General features: G+C 41.9%; 1 protein-coding gene across 1 annotated transcript in view; it reads left to right on the top strand.

Moving 5' to 3' along the window:
* The window catches only part of ctnna2 (catenin (cadherin-associated protein), alpha 2), a 677857-nt gene that overhangs the window by 559881 nt on the left and 97571 nt on the right, over positions 1–20405 (top strand). The window lies entirely within an intron of this gene.

Genomic DNA, 20405 nt, shown 5'->3' with positions numbered 1-20405 from the left:
ATTCTCATTACGGAAAATAGATAATCATTCCTAATTAGAGGCCTTGGCTCATCTTTTTTTTTTTACCGGGGTACAAATACGGAATAAAACAAGCTAGCAACATATGGGTACCTGATTAATTAGGTGAATGGATAGATACTAAAGGAGTCTGCGATTTGGCCCGACATAGCTTATTAAATGCGAGCGTAATTTATTGGAGGTTGAGTCCTTCGAGAAAATATTAGCCCCGTTTCCAGCCGAAGGGTATGTGTTATCCAATGCTTCCCGAACAAGCCTCGTCCATCTAGGCAGATATTTGTCCTCTTTCTCCTTTTTTTCTCTCTCTTCGTCTCTAATCAAAACCATGCACTGAAGCTATTGTTTTATACCCAATTGTTGTGACAAGGATTGCCCGATAAGTGGGTGCAATTAATCACAGATACGTGCTGTAAATACGGATAGGAGCATTCGGTCAAAATGAATCCAGCATATCCTCTCTTACACTGGTCATAAACGTGCACATCACAGGAGGCTGCTGAGGGGAGGATGTCTCATAATAATGCCTGTTATGGAGTGAATGAAAAGGTATCTGACACATGTTCGAGAACCATTGCATTGATCCGTTCCAGCCTGTACTATGAGCGCGTCCTCCCAAATTAAGGTGCACCCGGGGCCACCTTTGTGGAATATTGTGTGCCGATTGCATCATCTATGATGGCCCACGACCCGTGTGCCCATTGCATCGTCAATGGTGTTCCCCGCTGATCTTTGAAAGCTCTAGGTCACAATGAGCTCATGTCACAAAGTGCGAGGTGACTTCATGCAGAAATGACTTATATTATTAAGATCACACACTGTGACTGATACGGATTGTCACTGCTCTCGTAGTTTAACTTCTTGGTGACAGTGGGGCAGTATTGAGTAGCTTGGATGAATAAGGTGCCCAGAGTAAACTGCCTGCTACTCTGTCCCAGATGCTAATATTTGCATATTATTAGTAGTATTGGATAGAAAACACTCTAAAACTGTTTGTATGATGTCTGTGAGTATAACATAACTCATATGGCAGGCAAAAACCTGAGAAAAATCCAACCAGGAAGTGTGAAATCTGAGGTTTGTAGTTTTTCAACTCTTTGCCATTCCAATATACAGTGTAAATGGGGTCATATTGCACTTCCTAAGGCTTCCACTAGATGTCAACAGTCTTTAGAACTTTGTTTGAGGCTTCTACTGTGAAGTGGGGGCGAATGAGAGGGTATTGAGCCAGGTGCCTGGCAGAGTGCCACAGGCTCGTATTCTGCGGTCACGAGAGAGTTAGCTCTCGTTCCATTGCTTTTCTACAGACAATGGAATTCTCCGGTTGGAACATTATTGAAGATTTATGTTAAAAACATCCTAAAGATTGATTCTATACTTAGTTTGACAAGTTTCTACGACCTGTAATATAACTTTTTGAATTTTTCGTCCGACGTTCGGCTGGACCTGAACGAGCTTTTGGATTTGTTTACCAAACGCCTTAACAAAAGAAGCTATTGGACATAAATGATGAACTTTATCGAACAAATCAAACATTTATTGTGGAACTGGGATTCCTGGGAGTGCATTCAGATCAAGATCATCAAAGATAAACTTCGCTGAAGTTGGAGACTTTTATCTCCCTCACCAACTTCAAACATCTGCTATCTGAGCAGCTAACCGATCGCTGCAGCTGTACATAGTCTATCGGTAAATAGCCCACCCATTTTTACCTACCTCATCCCCATACTGTTTTTATTTATTTACTTTTCTGCTCTTTTGCACACCAATATCTCTACCTGTACATGACCATCTGATCATTTATCACTCCAGTGTTAATCTGCAAAATTGTAATTATTCGCCTACCTCCTCATGCCTTTTGCACACAATGTATATAGACTCCCTTTTTTTCTACTGTGTTATTGACTTGTTAATTGTTTACTCCATGTGTAACTCTGTGTTGTCTGTTCACACTGCTATGCTTTATCTTGCAGTTGCAAATGAGAACTTGTTCTCAACTAGCCTACCTGGTTAAATAAAGGTGAAATAAATAAAAAATAAAAAAGAATAAGTGAATATTTATTATGCTATTTCTGACTAATGTTAACTACACAATATGGAGGATATCTTTTTGGCTGCTTTGTTGTCTGAACGCTGTATTATTGCATGGTTTGCTTTTTTCGTAACATTTAAAAAAAATCTGACACAGCGGTTGCATTAAGGAGAAGTATATCTCTAATTCCATGTATAACACTTGTCTTTTCATGAACATTTATGATGAGTATTTCTGTAAATTGATGTGGCTCTCTGCACAATCACATCATGTTTTAGAACTACTGAACGTAACGCGCCAATGTAAAATTAGATTTCTTTGTATAAATATGCACTTTAGCAAACAAAACATACATGTATTGTGTAACATGAAGTCCTATGAGTGTCATCTGATGAAGATCATCAAAGGTTAGTGATTAATTTTATCTCTATTTGTGCTTTTTGTGACTCCTCTCTTTGGCTGGAAAAAATGGCTGTGTTTTTCTGTGACTTGGTGGTGACCTAACATAATCGTTTGTGGTGCTTTCGCTGTAAAGCCTTTTTGAAATCAGACACTGTGGCTGGATTAACGTAATTTTAATCTTTAAAATGGTGTAAAATACTTGTATGCTTGAGGAATTTTAATTATGAGATTTTTGTTGTTTTGAATGTGGCGCCCTGCACTTTCACTGGCTGTTGGCGAGGTGGAATGCTACCGTCCCACATATCCCAGAGAGGTTAAGACTTCAGGGTTAAAGGCAGTATGTGTCTATTCCGTTCATCAGTGAGTTACTGCTCTTATTTATTTATCTTATTTACCTTATATGTATGTTTTTTTTGTTTGGAATATTTATGCTGGTTGTTGCTGCTCTCAAATTAATAACTTCAGGGTTAATGGAAGCTTGTGTCGATTAACTTAAGCTACTGCTCTTAGATATGTACCCTACAGTGCCTTGGGAAAGTATCAGACCCCTTGACTATCTCCACATTTTGTTACGTTACAAATCCTCAGCAATCTACACACAATACACCAAAATGACAAGGTGAAAACTGGATTTTAGAACATTCAGCAAATGTATTAAGAAATAGAAACAGAAATAACTTATTTACATACATTTTCAGACCCTTTGTTATGATACTCGAAATTGAATTCAGGTGCATCCTGTTTCCATTTTATCATCCTTGAGATGTTTCTACAACTTCATTGGAGTCCACCTGTGGTAAATTCAATTGAATGGACATGATTTGGAAAGGCACACACCTGTCTATATAAGGTACCACAGTTGACAGTGCATGTCAGAGTAAAAACCAAGCCATGATGTCAAAGGAATTGTCCGTAGAGCTCCGAGACAGGATTGTCCAAAACATTTCTGCAGCATTGAAGGTCTCAAAGAACACAGTGGCATCCATCATTCTTAAATCGAAGAAGGTTGGAACCACCAAGACTCTTCTTAGAGCTGGCCGCCCAGACAAAAAGAGCAATCGGGGGAGAAGGACATTGGTCAGGAAGGTAACCAAGAACCCAATGGTCACTCTGACAGAGCTCTAGAGTTCCTCTGTGGAGATAGAACCTTCTAGAAGGACAACTATCTCTGCAGCACTCCACCAATCAGGCCTTTATGGTAGAGTGGCCAGACAGAAGCCACTCCTCAGTAAAAGGCACGACAGCCCGCTTGGAGTTTGCCAAAAGGCACCTAAATACTCTTGACTCTCAGATTCTCTGGTCTGATGAAACCAAGATTTAAGTCTTTGGCTTGAATGCCAAGCGTTATGTCTGGAGGAAACTTCGCAACATCCCTACGGTGAAGCATGGTGGTGGCAGCGTCATGCTGTGGGGACGTTTTCAGCGGCAGGGAGTGGGAGACTAGTCAGGATTGAGGGAAAGATGAACAGAGCAAAGTACAGAGAGATCCTTGATGAAAACCTTCTCCAGTGCTCTCAGGACCTCAGACTGGGTTAAAGGTTCACCTTCCAACAGGACAACGACCCTAAGCACACAGCCAACACAACACAACACAGTTGTGTCTTCGGGACATATCTTTGAATGTCCTTGAGTGGCCCAGCCAGAGCCCGGACTTGAACCCGATCGAACATCTCTGTAGAAACGTGAAAATATGTGTGCAGCAATGCTCCCCATCCAACCTGACAAAGCTTGAGAGGATCTGCAGAGAAGAATGGGAGAAACTCCCCAAATACAGGTGTGTCAGGCTGTAGCATCCTTCAAGACTTGATACTGTAATCACTGCCAAAGGTGCTTCAACAAAGTACTGAGTAAAGGGTCAGAATACTTATGTGATATTTCAGTTTTTTTAATATAAATGAGCAAAAATGTCTAAAATCCTGTTTTTGCTTTGTCATTATGGGGTATTGTGTGTAGATTGATGAGGGGGAAAAACACAATTTAATACATTTTTTCAATAAGGCTGTAACACAACAAAATGTGGAAAAGCCAAGCGGTCTGAATACTTTCCCAAGGCACTGTGTATGTACGTTTTGGGTATGTATTTTTAGATAGCAGCATTAGCCACAATAATGATTTAATGGTAATATATTGAAGGTGGGGAAAAAACTGCGATAGAACAGTGTTAGAAATGTCAAGTATTTTTTTTAAATGAGTGTTGAAAATTGTGCAACCACTTATCGGGCAATGCTTTTTTTTTTACAACCGTTCTTAAAAATCAATCACAGTGAACAGTTCTTCATGATGATAAAAGCCCTGTGTGCCAAATAGAGACTGGAGGGGTTTGGGAAAAAATGAAGACTCCATTGATATTTAGTGAGCCCCTATAAGCAAAGGAGTTGATTGAGATGTCTCCACCCTATAAGAAAAGGAGTTGATTGAGATGTCTCCACCCTATAAGAAAAGGAGTTGATTGAGATGTCTCGAGTGGATGGGATGGAGAGAGGGATTTGATCCGAATCAGATATGAGGATGTTTTGGGGAGTCGGAGGGTGGGGGGAGAGTTTTGGCAGGATATGAAAGGTGCTTCTTTAATCCAGACCGGAGAGCACTATAGATAATTGGGGTCAGACATTTTTGATAATTAAGATTGTGCCTGAATTTGAAAGCAGATTAAGGAAAGGGGGGTGCTTTCTTTAAAATGCCCCATCTGGCTGCTCCTGTGTTTTTTTTAGGTGAAAGAGAGGTCAATTTAAATAGACATATATGTAAGGTACAAAGGAACTCTAAATTATCGCTTAATTGTCATTAAGTATAGCAGGGTTTCCTAAACTCTGTCTTGGGTGCACGTTTTGGTTTTTGCCCTAGCATTACACAGCTGATTCAAATCATCAAAGGTTGATGATGAGTTGGTTATTTGAATCAGCTTAGTAGTGTTAGGGCAATAACCAAAATATGCACGCAGGTGGGACCCCAGGACTGAAGTATAGCACTGACCACATTTAAGCACTATTGGTTGGACTCCAGTCTATGTAGGCCCCGTATGTAACCGATCGGCTCGATTCAATCTTATGTAGCAAAATTTGAAAGATGAGAGTGCTCTGAAATCATCGTAGATACCCAGAGCGAATTTACCAGCTACGTCTATCGACAGTTGTCATAGTGAGCATCATGAGCATTCTATTGAAATGGTTACTTGCATAGTGGAGTCTTTTGTTTGGACATGTAGATAGCTAGCTAAACAAGGAACCATAATCTGAACTCATAACGTTACTACCCTGCATGAATCTGCAGGTAGCTAACCAACCAGGTTCAATGTTAGCTAGGTAACATCAGACTATAACTAGCAATGGAAATGGCTCTGAGATACAAATAATATTACTACACAGATCATACACATAGTGTTGGCTAACGAGCCATCCAGCTAATGTCAGCTAGCTAGCTAACAGTACACTTTAACTTGAAATAAAAACGAAATTCTGAAAATGTAGCTACAGTGGGGCAAAAAAGTATTTAGTCAGCCACCAATTGTGCAAGTTCTCCCACTTAAAAATATGAGAGAGGCCTGTAATTTTCATCATAGGTACACTTCAACTATGACAGACAAAATGAGAAAAGAAATCCAGAAAATCACATTGTAGGATTTTTTATGAATTTATTTGCAAATTATGGTGGAAAACAAGTATTTGGTCACCTACAAACAAGGAAGATTTCTGGCTCTCACAGACCTGCAACTTCTTCTTTAAGAGGCTCCTCTGTCCTCCACTCGTTACCTATATTAATGGCACCTGTTTGAACTTGTTATCAGTATAAAAGACACCTGTCCACAACCTCAAACAGTCACACTCCAAAATCCACTATGGCCAAGACCAAAGAGCTGTCAAAGGACACCAGAAATAAAATTGTAGACCTGCACCAGGCCGGGAAGACTGAATCTGCAATAGGTAAGCAGCTTGGTTTGAAGAAATCAACTGTGGGAGCAATTATTAGGAAATGGAAGACATACAAGACCACTTATAATCTCCCTCGATCTGGGGCTCCACGCAAGATCTCACCCCGTGGGGTCAAAATGATCACAAGAACGGTGAGCAAAAATCCCAGAACCACACGGGGGGACCTAGTGAATGACCTGCAGAGAGCTGGGACCAAAGTAACAAAGCCTACCATCAGTAACACACTACGCCGTCAGGGACTCAAATCCTGCAGTGCCAGACGTGTCCCCCTGCTTAAGCCAGTACATGTCCAGGCCCGTCTGAAGTTTGCTAGAGAGCATTTGGATGATCCAGAAGAAGATTGGGAGAATGTCATATGGTCAGATGAAACCAAAATATAACTGTTTGGTAAAACTCTCAACTCTTCGTGTTTGGAGGACAAAGAATGCTGAGTTGCATCCAAAGAACACCATACCTACTGTGAAGCATGGGGGTGGAAACATCATACTTTGGGGCTGTTTTTCTGCAAAGGGACCAGAACGACTGATCCGTGTAAAGGAAAGAATGAATGGGGCCATGTATCGTGAGATTTTGAATGAAAACCTCCTTCCATCAGCAAGGGCATTGAAGATGAAACGTGGCTGGGTCTTTCAGCATGATAATGATCCCAAACACACCGCCCGGGCAACGAAGGAGTGGCTTTGTAAGAAGCATTTCAAGGTCCTGGAGTGGCCTAGCCAGTCTCCAGATCTCAACCCCATAGAAAATCTTTGGAGGGAGTTGAAAGTCCGTGGTGCCCAGCAACAGCCTCAAAACATCACTGCCCTAGAGGAGATCTGCATGGAGGAATGGGCCAAAATACCAGCAACAGTGTGTTAATACCTTGTGAAGACTTACAGAAAACGTTTGACCTCTGTCATTGCCAACAAAGGGTATATAACAAAGTATTGAGATAAACTTTTGTTATTGACCAAATACTTATTTTCCCCCATAATTTGCAAATAAATGTGATTTTCTGGATTTTTTTCTTCTCATTTAGTCTGTCATAGTTGAAGTGTACCTATGATGAAAATTACAGGCCTCTCTCATCTTTTTAAGTGGGAGAACATGCACAGTTGGTGGCTGACTAAATACTTTTTTGCCCCACTGTATGTCTGCAATGTGAGAGTCTTTAATGGCATGACTTTAAAGACTGTCCCCCTCAGTTGATGATTGACAGCACTTGATAACCTATCACTTCCACAAAGGGGTTAGGGCTCAATTGCAAATTGAATAGCTTGTGTGCAGCTGTAAATTGGATAACTTGTGTGCAGCTGAGCTTGCGGCAACCTGCAATGGAGGCCTACTGTTCACACCTGTGAACTCTTGTGTTAGTAGCCGAGCCACAGTGTTGCTCCTGATGCTTCTGCTGCTGTGCGGTTTTATAAGAAATGAAATAAATAATAGGAGAAGAAGCATAAATTCAGCTGAGCACAAACATGACATACCGAATTTAATTTCTCTCTTCCCTCTCTCCGTGACCCGGAGTGTGGTGTTATCTCTCTCCTCAGCACTTTCGGCTTTGTTTATTCTTTATTTATTTCTCTCTTTTTTTCATGAGTTTTCTCACGAGTTCTTTTGTTCCAGTCGGTGGGTAGGGTAGGATAAGTTGTAATTTTGTTTAGGGGTCAAAGGTGATCACACAGGCTTGTTTTGTACAGGCTATCACTCTGGCTATGTTTTTAATGTCTGAACTAGCATGATAATAATAATAATAAAATAAAAAAGAATAATAACATTTCATTTATAGCATTCAAAGTTCTCAACCACCACGCACCATTCCTCATGCACCCACCCACCCACCCACTCACACACTCACTCACCCACGCACACTCACTCACCCACACTCACTCACTCACTCACCCACACTCACTCACTCACTCACTCACTCACTCACTCACTCACTCACTCACTCACGCACGCACTCTTTCTCTCTCTCTCACACGTGCACCACACCGCCACCCACACACCACGTCCTCACCTTCCAGACACCGTGTGTGATGTCCCCAGACCTCAAGTCTGTTCAGTATGAGCCCTGTCCCTTATGTTGGCTTGTCAGACCATAAGCCTGAACCGTACTGTAAACAGACTAAAAGCTGCTAAGGATTACAAGGTCTTGTTTACTGTATGCTGCCGAGATGTGATGGACTGTGTGCTTTGCCTCAATTTCAATCGTGTATTATGTGTGTATTACGTGCGACAAATGCATTATTAGCTCGCCTGAATAATGCATACAGTACAAACTGGTCAGACGATGACAGCTTCCACTATCCTAACTGCGAAAAAGAACATACATATTTTTCTCATAGTCATTGTGTCTACATATATGCTCTTGTATCTTTAAGTTGAGTTGATGGTTTGCGTGGGTTCCATAACGACATTAGCCTATTAGGTGAGACACAGTAATGGGGAATGAGATCGTTGGCTTGGATCATGGGATAGCATGCTAACATGCCTTTTCCGTGTACTGCACGATAATTCCGCCGAGAGGCTTCTATTGTGCATTTGAGTGTGACCATGGACTCGGATGGTACAGCTGTTTTACCCCGAACAGAATGCAAAAGAGCACACATGTCGCCATGGATGAAGCTGTGTTTTCGAGGCCGGTAAACATGCCTGAAGAGTGTACTGTCAACTCATGTGTGTATCTGTTTATAGCTTTTTTCATACACTGCTCACAAAAAATAAAGGGAACACTAAAATAACACAGCCTAGATCTGAATGAATGAAATATTCTTAGGAAATACTTTTTTCTTTACATAGTTGAATGTGCTGACAACAAAATCACACAAATTATCAATGGAAATCAAATTTATCAACCCATGGAGGTCTGGATTTGGAGTCACACTCAAAATTAAAGTGGAAAACCACACCACAGGCTGATCCAACTTTGATGTAATGTCCTTAAAACAAGTCACAATGAGGCTCAGTAGTGTGTGTGGCCTCCACGTGCTTGTATGACCTCCCTACAACGCCTGGGCATGCTCCTGATGAGGTGGCGGATGGTCTCCTGAGGGATCTCCTCCAAAGACCTGGACTAAAGCATCCGCCAACTCCTGGGCAGTTTGTGGTGCAATGTGGCGTTGGTGGATGGAGCAAGACATGATGTCCCAGATGTGCTCAATTGGGATTCAGGTCTGGGGAACGGGTGGGCCAGTCCATAGCATCAATGCCTTCCTCTTGCAGGAACTGCTGACACACTCCAGCCACTTGTGTGGGTTGTAGACTCCATCTCATGCTACCACTAGAGTGAAAGCACCGCCAGCATTCAAAAGTGACCAAAACATCAGCCAGGAAGCATGAAGTGGTCTGTGGTCACCACCTGCAGAACCACTCTTTTATTGGGGGTGTCTTGCTAATTGCCTATAATTTCCACCTGTTGTCTATTCCATTTGCACAACAGCATGTGAAATGTATTGTCAATCAGTGTTGCTTCCTAAGTGGACAGTATGATTTCACAGAAGTGTGATTGACTTGGAGTTACATTGTGTTGTTTAAGTGGTCCCTTTATTTTTTTGAGCAGTGTATATACTATCCGTGTTAGAGTAGTGGTTTTCAAACCTCTCCTCAGGGACCACCAGACATTTCACAATTTTGTTGTAGCCCTGAACTAGCTCGCCTGATTAACCTAATTACATTTTAGTCATTTAGCAGACGCTCTTATCCAGAGCAATTAAGGTCAAGTGTCTTGCTCAAGGGCACTTTTTTTCACCTAGTCAGTTCGGGAATTTGAACCTGCGACCTTTCAGTTACTGGCCCAACACTCTTAACTGCTAGGCTACCAAGTACTTGATGATTACTTGACAAGTTAAATCAGATGTGCTCTAGAGTAGATCAAAGACATGGAACTGCTGGGGTCCCCGAGCAGAGGTTCTAGGTCATGTGTTTATGTGTTATACAACGGGTGGGTCTTATGCTGATTCGTTAAAACCGCATTCCAGCCGGTGTCTATGTCATATCACATATCCACTTTCCCTAACAGACAGTGAACTTATGTTTGGTAGCTCTCGCTTTACTGTTTTTGAGTCCAGGGCTTATTGGATGGCAAGAAAACAGACACTACTGATGTCTCAAATGGCACCCTATTACCTATATAATGCACGACTTTGAATGAGCCCTAGTCAAAAGTAGTGCACTACATAGTGAATAGGGAGCCATTTGGGATGAATCCTAACATACTGAGAGCAGACAGATATTGTATTCTAGCCTCATTGTTCAGTCTGTTTGTGCTTTAGCTAATTCCTTTCTATGTTCGTTGATTTTCATGCCAAACAAAATCGTTGGCTACTACAAGTAACTTTGGGACTGGATGGTAATCACAATACACGGGGTTATTGGGTCTCCTGTTCACAATGTGCACGCACACACGCACACACACACACACACACACACAATGATGACTGTGCTCGTCACGTAGGCACTGTGTATTGCAGACGGTAGGTAGGAGGGTTGGTGTATCTTGGATAATGCTATTCAAGCCCACCAATTGTGCTGTTTGAGAAGGTGAGCATTTTAGCAGGTTCAAGGTTTTTTAAAAATGGTGTCCCCTGCATAGAGGCGACTGTACAGCAGCAGCTGAAGCTAAAATAGGCTCTCACACTCGCTTGTTGCTAGGTAGCATGGCCATGGTGACGTATCGGTTGAGATGAGATACAGGGACATGGTGTTGTTTACTTAAGCGCACAATGGCAACAACATCAATTACCATATTTGCTTTAGACTCGACGTCCTTGAATGCCTGCAGCAGGATGGCCATTATCTCTGTTTCACCCACACGTAAGGACACACACACACACACGGGTATTTCTACAAACTAGGGTAACTGTGAGCATTTCTTGTAGTGGACAACTGTTTGTGAACACATTAAGACATAAAGGGGGAACATAGATACATTCAATATAATTCACGAGTTGAATCATGTTTTGAGTCTTCATAGATTTGCCAAAAATCTTCTGACATAAAATATGACCTATCTTTCCTTACATTTATGAAACGGTCATTTGTTTTAAAAACACACTGTATGTTAAAAAGCGTTGAACAATTGATTTACACATTGAACGTGATCCTGTAAAATTACTGAATGTTGCTGATAGACACTTTCTTTGCATGTAGATGTTCAGAAGTGAGTAACCTCGTAACATTTCATATGTAACATTTCATCCCTATCCGTAACATTTCATCCCTATGAAACAGTTTTGATTGCTCACATATCCCAAATAATGTGTGATTGCAAAATGGAATGCTTCTAACAGAAAGAGTAACTTTAACATCATTAATAAAATAAATATTGATACTTTTTTCATTAATGGCGTTCTTCAATAATTATTCATAATAGTTTTATTTAAGCTGGCAAGTCATTTAAGAACAAATTGTTACTTTCCATGACAGCCTAGGAACAGTGGGTTAACTGCCTTGTTCAGGGTCAGTATGACAGATTTTTACCTTGTCAGCTCGGGGATTCAAACCTGCAACCTTTCGGTTACTAGTCCAACGCTCTAGCCACTAGGCTACCTTCCACCCCATGTGCTTTTCATGTCTGCTGATTCAGGAAAGGATTTTCCGATTGACAGTCTAGTGATAAAGAGCTTGTGTGATACCGCACATGACTGAACAACTGCCAAAGTGTGTGAATTAATGTTTGACAGAACTGTTGACAGCACTGTTGTTACAGAAGGATTGACCAGAACTGTTGTTACAGCTGTCAAGATAATTAGCCTACATCGTAGAAAACATTAAGTCAAGGTTCCTGAGGTAAAATGACGGTCTGTGTACATTTGTTTGACTGTTTGTTTTCCGTGTTAAAATGGAACAGTCGGAAACATGAAAATGGACTAAATAAAATAAAATAAAAATGATTTTCTTATTTTTGTTTATAAAACAAATAAACTACTTGATAATTAGATTATCGCATGTCGGTGGTGTTAAATGTGGAATACCTGTTAATGGTCAAGCCCACAGCCGACACTTCCTATCCTTTTCAAAGTAGGAGTTCACCCTTCTAACTCTATTATATGAATCTATGGTCTATTAATGAATCGATTAATAGCTGCCCATACATGCCACAGTACCAAAATCACCACTTTAGAGGGTCAGAAATGTACATACACTCAATTAGTATTTGGTAGCATTGCCTTTAATACATTGTTTAACTTGGGTCAAACGTTTCGGGTAGCCTTCCACAAGGTTCCCACAATAAGTTGGGTGAATTTTGGTCCATTACTCCTGACAGAACTAGTATAACTGAGTAAGGTTTATAGGCCTCCTTGCTCGCACACGCTTTTTCAGTTCTGCCCATAAATTTTCTATAGGATTGAGATCAGGGCTTCGTGATGGCCTCTCCAATACCTTGACTTTGTTGTCCTTAAGCCATTTTGCCACAACTTTGGAAGTATGCTTGGGGTCATTGTCCATTTGGAAGACCCATTTGCGACCAAGCATTAACTTCCTGACTGATGTCTGGAGATGTTGCTTCAATATATCCCAAAAAATTCCTGCCTGATGATGCCATCTATTTTGTGAAGTGCACCAGTCCCTCATGCAGCAAAGCACCCCCACAACATGACAACATGATGCTGCCATTTCTTTTGTCTTGGCTGATTTCTTTTGATTTTCCCATGATGTCAAGCGAAGAGGCACTGAGTTTGAAGGTAGGCCTTGAAATACATCCACAGGTACACCTCCAATTGACTCCAATTGTCAATTAGCCTATCAGAAACTTCTAAAGCCATGACATTATTTTCTGTAATTTTCCAAGCTTCTGACTCACTGGAATTGTGATACAGTGAATTATAAATGGAAGAATGACTTGTGTCATGCACAAAGTAGATGTCCTAACTGACTTGCCAAAACTATAGTTTGTTAGCAAGAATTTGGAGTGTTTGAAAAACGAGTTTTAATGACTCCAACCTAAGTGTTCGTAAATTTCTGACTTCAACCGTAGCTAACAATTGACAATCTTATTCAATGACGGCATACAGCTAAAACAACCGTATCTATTGCTTGTCTGGATATATGCCCATAGGTAGAGTTAGTCAGTGGTTGCACATCTAACTAACTGGGTGTGAATAGTAGACAAGTCTCCAGTTACCAGAACTGATGGAGCAGCCTGAGGGTGCAGTGTGTGTGTCCAGCTGACACCTGTGCAAATTTAGCAATGGAATGAATAATCCAATCAATGCCTCAAGTGTCGTGTTGAAGGTCCTCTGCAAACCCAAAGGATTGTGGGGTTCTGTCCAGAAACAACCCCTAGCGAATCCCTAACCCATAGACACTTGTGGAGATCTGAGAGGATTGGACAGGTGTAAGAAATACCTCACACATTCCACCAAGCCTATCGGAGGGTAAGGTGGAGCTCTCACCACGTTACCACCCATCAATCCCTCTCCGATCTTCACAAGTGTCTAGACTCTGGAGGGTAGAAGCTAGGGGTTGTTTCTGGACAGGCCATGGCCAATATGGTAGCCAGTGGTGGAAAAAGTACCCAAACCTCATACTTGAGTAAAAGTAAAGATACTTTAATAGAAAATGACTCAAGTAAAAGTTGAAAGTTACCCAGTAAAATTCTACAATTCACAACAAAACACTCAAATCTGAAGTAAAATAAAGGAATTGAGAAATATATTAATATTAGGATGAGTAATGTCGCCGTGGCATTGACTAAAATACAGTAGAATAGAATACAGACTAGTGTTCCATTATTAAAGTGACTAGTGTTCCATTATTTAAGTGACTAGTGTTCCATTATTAAAGTGACCAGTGATTCCATGGCTATGTATATACTACCGGTCAAGCGTTTTAGAACACATTCCAGGTTTTGTCTTTATTTTTTACTATTTTCTACATTGTAGGATAACACTGAAGACATCAACACTATGAAATAACACATATGGAATCATGTAGTAACCAAAAATGTGTAAAACAAATCAAAATATATTATATATTTATATTTGAGATTGTTCAAATAGCCACCCTTTGCCTTGATGACAGCTTTGCACACTCTTGGCATTATTAGGTTCTAATTTTCAGAGTCAAGACTCAACGGACACCATGAAAGCTCAAACCAAGTTTATTCTGCCCAGAGGGTCAATGCAGCTGCATTAGACAAAGGCATAGTTCCACCCTTGGTAGTATACATACCCCACACTGGGTGGAGTCTCCTCCTTATCGCTAAACATTGCATCATTATTGCTAGGCAGGGAGCTAAGTGATATGGGATTTAAACGCTTCTTCCCCTTATTAGTGCTGCCAAACTTAGCCCATCCTAAGCTTACTTATGGCACACCTCATGCCTCTAATATAACTAATGATTAATAATATAACTAATGATTAACAATAGTTCAAGCTCAGGGATCCAAACCTATCAGCCTTCTCTCAACCAGCTTCACCTGGAATGCTTTTCCAACAGTCTTGAAGGAGTTCCCACATATGCTGAGCACTTGTTGGCTGCTTTTCCTTCACTCTGCGTTCCATCTCATTCTAAACTATCTCAATTTGGTTGAGGTCGGGGGTTTGTGGAGGCCAGGTCATCTGATGCAGCACTCCATCACTCTTCTTCTTGGTTAAATAGCCCTTAAACAGCCTGGCGGGTCATTGTCCTGTTGAAAAACAAATGATAGTCCCACTAAGCCCAAACCAGATGGGATGGCGTATCGCTGTAGAATGCTGTAGTAGCCATGCTGGTTAAGTGTGCCTTGAATTCTAAATAAATCACAGGCAGCGTCACCAGAAAAGCACCCCCACACCATAACACCACCTCCTCCATGCTTTACGGTGGGAAATGCACATGCGGAGATCATCCGTTTACCCAGACCGCATCTCACAAAGGCACAGCTGTTGGAACCAAACATCTCCAAGTTGGACTCCAGACCAAAGGACAAATTTCCACCGGACTAATGTGCATTGATCGTGTTTCTTGGTCCAAGCAAGTCTCTTCTTCTTATTGGTGTCCTTTAGTAGTGGTTTCTTTTCAGCAATTCGATCATGAAGGCCTGATTCACACAGTCAACTCTGAACAGTTGATATTGAGATGTGTCTGTTACTTGAACTCTTTGAAGCATTTATTTGGGCTGCAAATTCTGAGGCTTGAAACTCTAATGAACGTACCCTCTGCAGCAGAGGTAACTCTGGGTCTTCCATTCCTGTGGCGGTCCTCATGAGAGCTAGTTTCATCATAGCGCTTGATGTTTTTTGTGACTGCACTTGAAGAAACTTTCATTTTCTGTATTGTCTGACATTCATGTCTTAAAGTAATGATGGACTGCCGTTTCTATTTTCTTATTTGAGCTGTTCTTGCTATAATATGGACTTGGTCTTTTACCAAATAGGGCTATCTTCTCTTTATTTCCAACACAACTGATTGGCTCAAACACATTAAGAATGAAACAAATTCCACGTTAACTTTTAAAAGGCACACTTAATTGAAATGCATTCCAGGTGACTACCTCATGAAGCTAGTTGAGAGAATGCCAAGAGTGTGCAAAGCTGTCATCAAGGCAAAGGGTGGCTATTTAAAGAATCTCAAATATAAAATATATTTATATTTTTTCAACACTTTTTTGCTTCCTACATGATTCCATATGTGTAATTTCATAGTTTTGATGTAGATAATAGGAAACATAAAGACAAACCCTTGAAGCCAGCAGCCCCTAAAGTGCAGTGTTGAGTAACCTGTTGGTGGCCGGCTAGTGATGGCTATTTAACAGTCTGATGGCCTTGAGATAAAAGCTGTTTTTCAGTCTCTCGGTTCCAGCTTTGATGCACCTCTACTGACCTCGCCTTCTGGATGGTAGCGGTGTGAACAGGCCGTGGCTCGGGTGGTTGATGTCCTTGAGGATCTTTTTCGCCTTCCTGTGACATCGGTTTGTGTAGGTGTCCTGAAGGGCAGGCAGTGTGCCCCTGCTGATGCGTTGGCTAGACCGCACCACCCTCTGGAGAGCCCTGCGGTTGCGGGCGGTGCAGTTGCTGTACCGATGATACAGCCCGACAGGATGCTCTCGACATTATTTACAAACAAAGCATGTGTGCTATGAGTTCGCCAGATCAGAGGCAATATGGTTGACCTGGGATGTTCTCTTGATAAGTGTGAATTGGACCATTTTCCTGTCCTGCTAAGCATTCAAAATTAATCGAGTACTTTTGGGTGTCAGGGAAAATGTATGGAGTAAAAAGTACATTATTTTCTTTAGGAATGTAGTGAAGTAGAAGTTGTCAAAACTATAAATAGTAAAGTAAAGTACAGATACCCCCCAAAACTACTTAAGTAGTACTTTAAAGTATTTTTACTGAAGTACTTTACACTACTGATGGTAGCTCAGTCAGTCAGTCACTCACTCACTCACTCACTCACTGACTCACTCACACAGTCACTGACTGTGGCACTGTCAAAAAATGTTAACAGCTATTTAATTCTTCAACACACAAATGTTTTTTTTTAAAGACTAGCAGAGGAGTAGTCAGTTTGTCCTCAACTCTCAATCATGAAAGACTTATCATGAGGGGAGGGGTCCCACCCCTCTTGCCCCTGCCGCTCCTCTCACCTTCTTATTTATTGGGTTTTGAGAAGGAAGTGAGGAGAGAGGACGTGAGGAATAAAGGAAATGGAATTGAGATTCTCCCCTTGTTTCCTCCATTCCTCTCCTCCCTTTTAAAGCACATTGGGAGAGAGGAGTGAGGATTCTTCCCCTCGGGCTCCAATGCACTTTCAAAGAGAGGCAAGGAGTGAAGGAAACAAGGAAAGACCAAGCAAGCATTTGACGGCTAGTTTTCAAACAGACTCACTCTCTCTCACACACACAGACACACACACACACAAACACAGACACACAGAGATAGACAGACACACACATTGCTTGAAGAGTGTATTTCATTATTCTAGACAGAACCCATTGTATTACATGGTCATATCAACTTTAAAACATATATAGAATAGATAGTTGATCATTATCATTCTGCAGGAATAAATCCACTATAATTGAGAATTTCAATAAGCATTTTTCTACGGCTGGCCATGCTTTCCACCTGGCTACCCCTACCCCGGTCAACAGCACTGCACCCCCCACAGCAACTCGCCCAAGCCTTCCCCATTTCTCCTTCTCCCAAATCCAGTCAGCTGATGTTCTGAAAGAGCTGCAAAATCTGGACCCCTACAAATCAGCCGGGCTAGACAATCTGGACCCTTTCTTTCTAAAATGATCTGCCGAAATTGTTGCCACCCCTATTACTAGCCTGTTCAACCTCTCTTTCGTGTCGTCTGAGTTTCCCATTGATTCGAAAGCAGCTGCGGTTGACCCAAACTGCTACAGACCTATATCTATCCTACCCTGCCTTTCTAAGGTCTTCGAAAGCCAAGTCAACAAACAGATTACCGACCATTTCGAATCTCACCATACCTTCTCTGCAATGCAATCTGGTTTCAGAGCTGGTTATGGGTGCACCTCAGCCACGTTCAAGGTCCTAAACGATATCTTAACCGCCATCGATAAGAAACATTACTGTGCAGCCGTATTCATTGATCTGGCCAAGGCTTTCGACTCTGTCAATCACCACATCCTCATCGGCAGACTCGACAGCCTTGGTTTCTCAAATGATTGCCTCGCCTGGTTCACCAACTACTTCTCTGATAGAGTTCAGTGTGTCAAATCGGAGGGTCTGCTGTCCGGACCTCTGGCAGTCTCTATGGGGGTGCCACAGGGTTCAATTCTTGGACCGACTCTCTTCTCTGTATACATCAATGATGTCGCTCTTGCTGCTGGTGAGTCTCTGATCCACCTCTATGCAGACGACACCATTCTGTATACTTCTGGCCCTTCTTTGGACACTGTGTTAACAACCCTCCAGGCAAGCTTCAATGACATACAACTCTCCTTCCGTGGCCTCCAATTGCTCTTAAATACAAGTAAAACTAAATGCATGCTTTTCAACCGATCGCTGCCTGCACCTGCCTGCCTGTCCAACATCACTACTCTGGACGGCTCTGACTTAGAATACGTGGACAACTACAAATACCTAGGTGTCTGGTTAGACTGTAAGCTCTCCTTTCAGACCCACATCAAACATCTCCAATCCAAAGTTAAATCTAGAATTGGCTTCCTATTTCGCAACAAAGCATCCTTCACTCATGCTGCCAAACATACCCTTGTAAAACTGACCATCCTACCAATCCTCGACTTCGGCAATGTCATTTACAAAATAGCCTCCAATACCCTACTCAACAAATTGGCTGCAGTCTATCACAGTGCCATCCGTTTTGTCACCAAAGCCCCATATACTACCCACCATTGCGCCCTGTATGCTCTCGTTGGCTGGCCCTCGCTTCATACTCGTCGCCAAACCCACTGGCTCCATATCATCTACAAGACCCTGCTAGGTAAAGTCCCCCCTTATCTCAGCTCGCTGGTCACCATAGCATCACCCACCTGTAGCATGGGTCCATCAGGTATATCTCTCTGGTCACCCCCAAAACCAATTCTTTCTTTGGCCGCCTCTCCTTCCAGTTCGCTGCTGCCAATGACTGGAACGAACTACAAATATCTCTGAAACTGGAAACACTTATCTCCCTCACTAGCTTTAAGCACCAGCTGTCAGAGCAGCTCACAGATTACTGAACCTGTACATAGCCCACCTATAATTTAGCCCAAACAACTACCTCTTTCCCTACTGTATTTATTTATTTATTTTATTTTTGCAATCACACACGCGCACGGAGACACACACGTGGAGGTATGCGTGCAATCACACACGCGCACGGAGACACACACGCACACATATGTCGGTAGGCTCGCACGCACAGCACACAGGGTAGCATATTTATTCATAGAAGTCTGCTTGCTCTCTGATCATTGGAAACAGACAGTAGAGGATGAGGGAGATACAGGGCATACATTTCCTCTAATCACAGGTTTTACAGAGAGAGAGAGACATGGGGGGAGAGATAAAGAGAGTGAGAACCACGACCCTGCCTCAGGGGGATTCTTTAGGCTTACCGTATGCTTCCCAGTCGAAACAGTTCGCCATATATTGTGAAGACATTTTGTGAATTTTTTTAAGGTAATTCAAATTTCGTTAGCTGAAGTCTACGACCCCTTCGTCAGTGATTGGTTAACAGTAGTACTCCTAGTATGAGTGGGAACATGAACTACTTGTTGTCGTCCAACAAGAGGCGACTAGTTTTCATGCAAAAATGTTCACTTGAGAAATACTGCACCACATAGCTTAGCTAGATGTAAAATTGTGCTACTAAGACTTCCTTGGCAAAAATGTCAAAATGAATGACACATTTCTTGATTTAATTCTAACTATTTTGAGGAAGTGTTTCTTGCGATGTTGCTACGGTGGCTCAAGAGGGGAAAAAACAGTCATATTGGCATCTTCAGGGTGTATGAGAGCACAGACAGTGGACTTAACCTTTTAGATCACCGTGAATAAGGGTTTCAAATTTGGGGAAATTACACTCTCTAATTCTTCTATATTTTTTTACATTTTGTCAGGAAATGCATCTCTGTCTCAGGTTCTGCTGTGTTGCAGTGGTTGCACAGCCTTTCCTCTGCAGGGAGCCAGGTTTTCCTGTGTCTACCCTTCTCAATGGCAAGGCTGTGCTCACTGAGCCTGTACTTTGTCAAGGACTCTCTCTCTCTCTCTCTCACTTTCTTTCTTGCGCTCTTCTAACGCCCCTTGAGACTTGGTACATATCTGAAAGCCTGTGGCTTTTTATATCCAAGCTCTTGTTTCGAACACAGTTTGATTATGCTTTGACTGGCGTTGATATAGCCGTAACCCTCTCTCTCACACTCTCTTCTTTTGCCTCACATTCGGCAGTCCTGTTTCTAAGCCCAGATAAGGATTCGGAGGGGGATTTGCGGTACCTCAGCTCAATGGTTTTAGGGTTAACACCATTTTGACACACTTTTATATACAATTAATCTCCCCCTTATCAGTGCGACACGTGGAATGTCCTGCGGTCTCCATGGACACCAATGGAATTTAATCTGCCCATTGTTTCTTCTGCTCTCTCT

Source organism: Oncorhynchus tshawytscha, linkage group LG34, assembly GCF_018296145.1.
Source record: "Oncorhynchus tshawytscha isolate Ot180627B linkage group LG34, Otsh_v2.0, whole genome shotgun sequence".
Lineage (NCBI taxonomy): Eukaryota > Metazoa > Chordata > Actinopteri > Salmoniformes > Salmonidae > Oncorhynchus > Oncorhynchus tshawytscha.
This window is presented reverse-complemented; position numbering and strand designations above follow the sequence as displayed.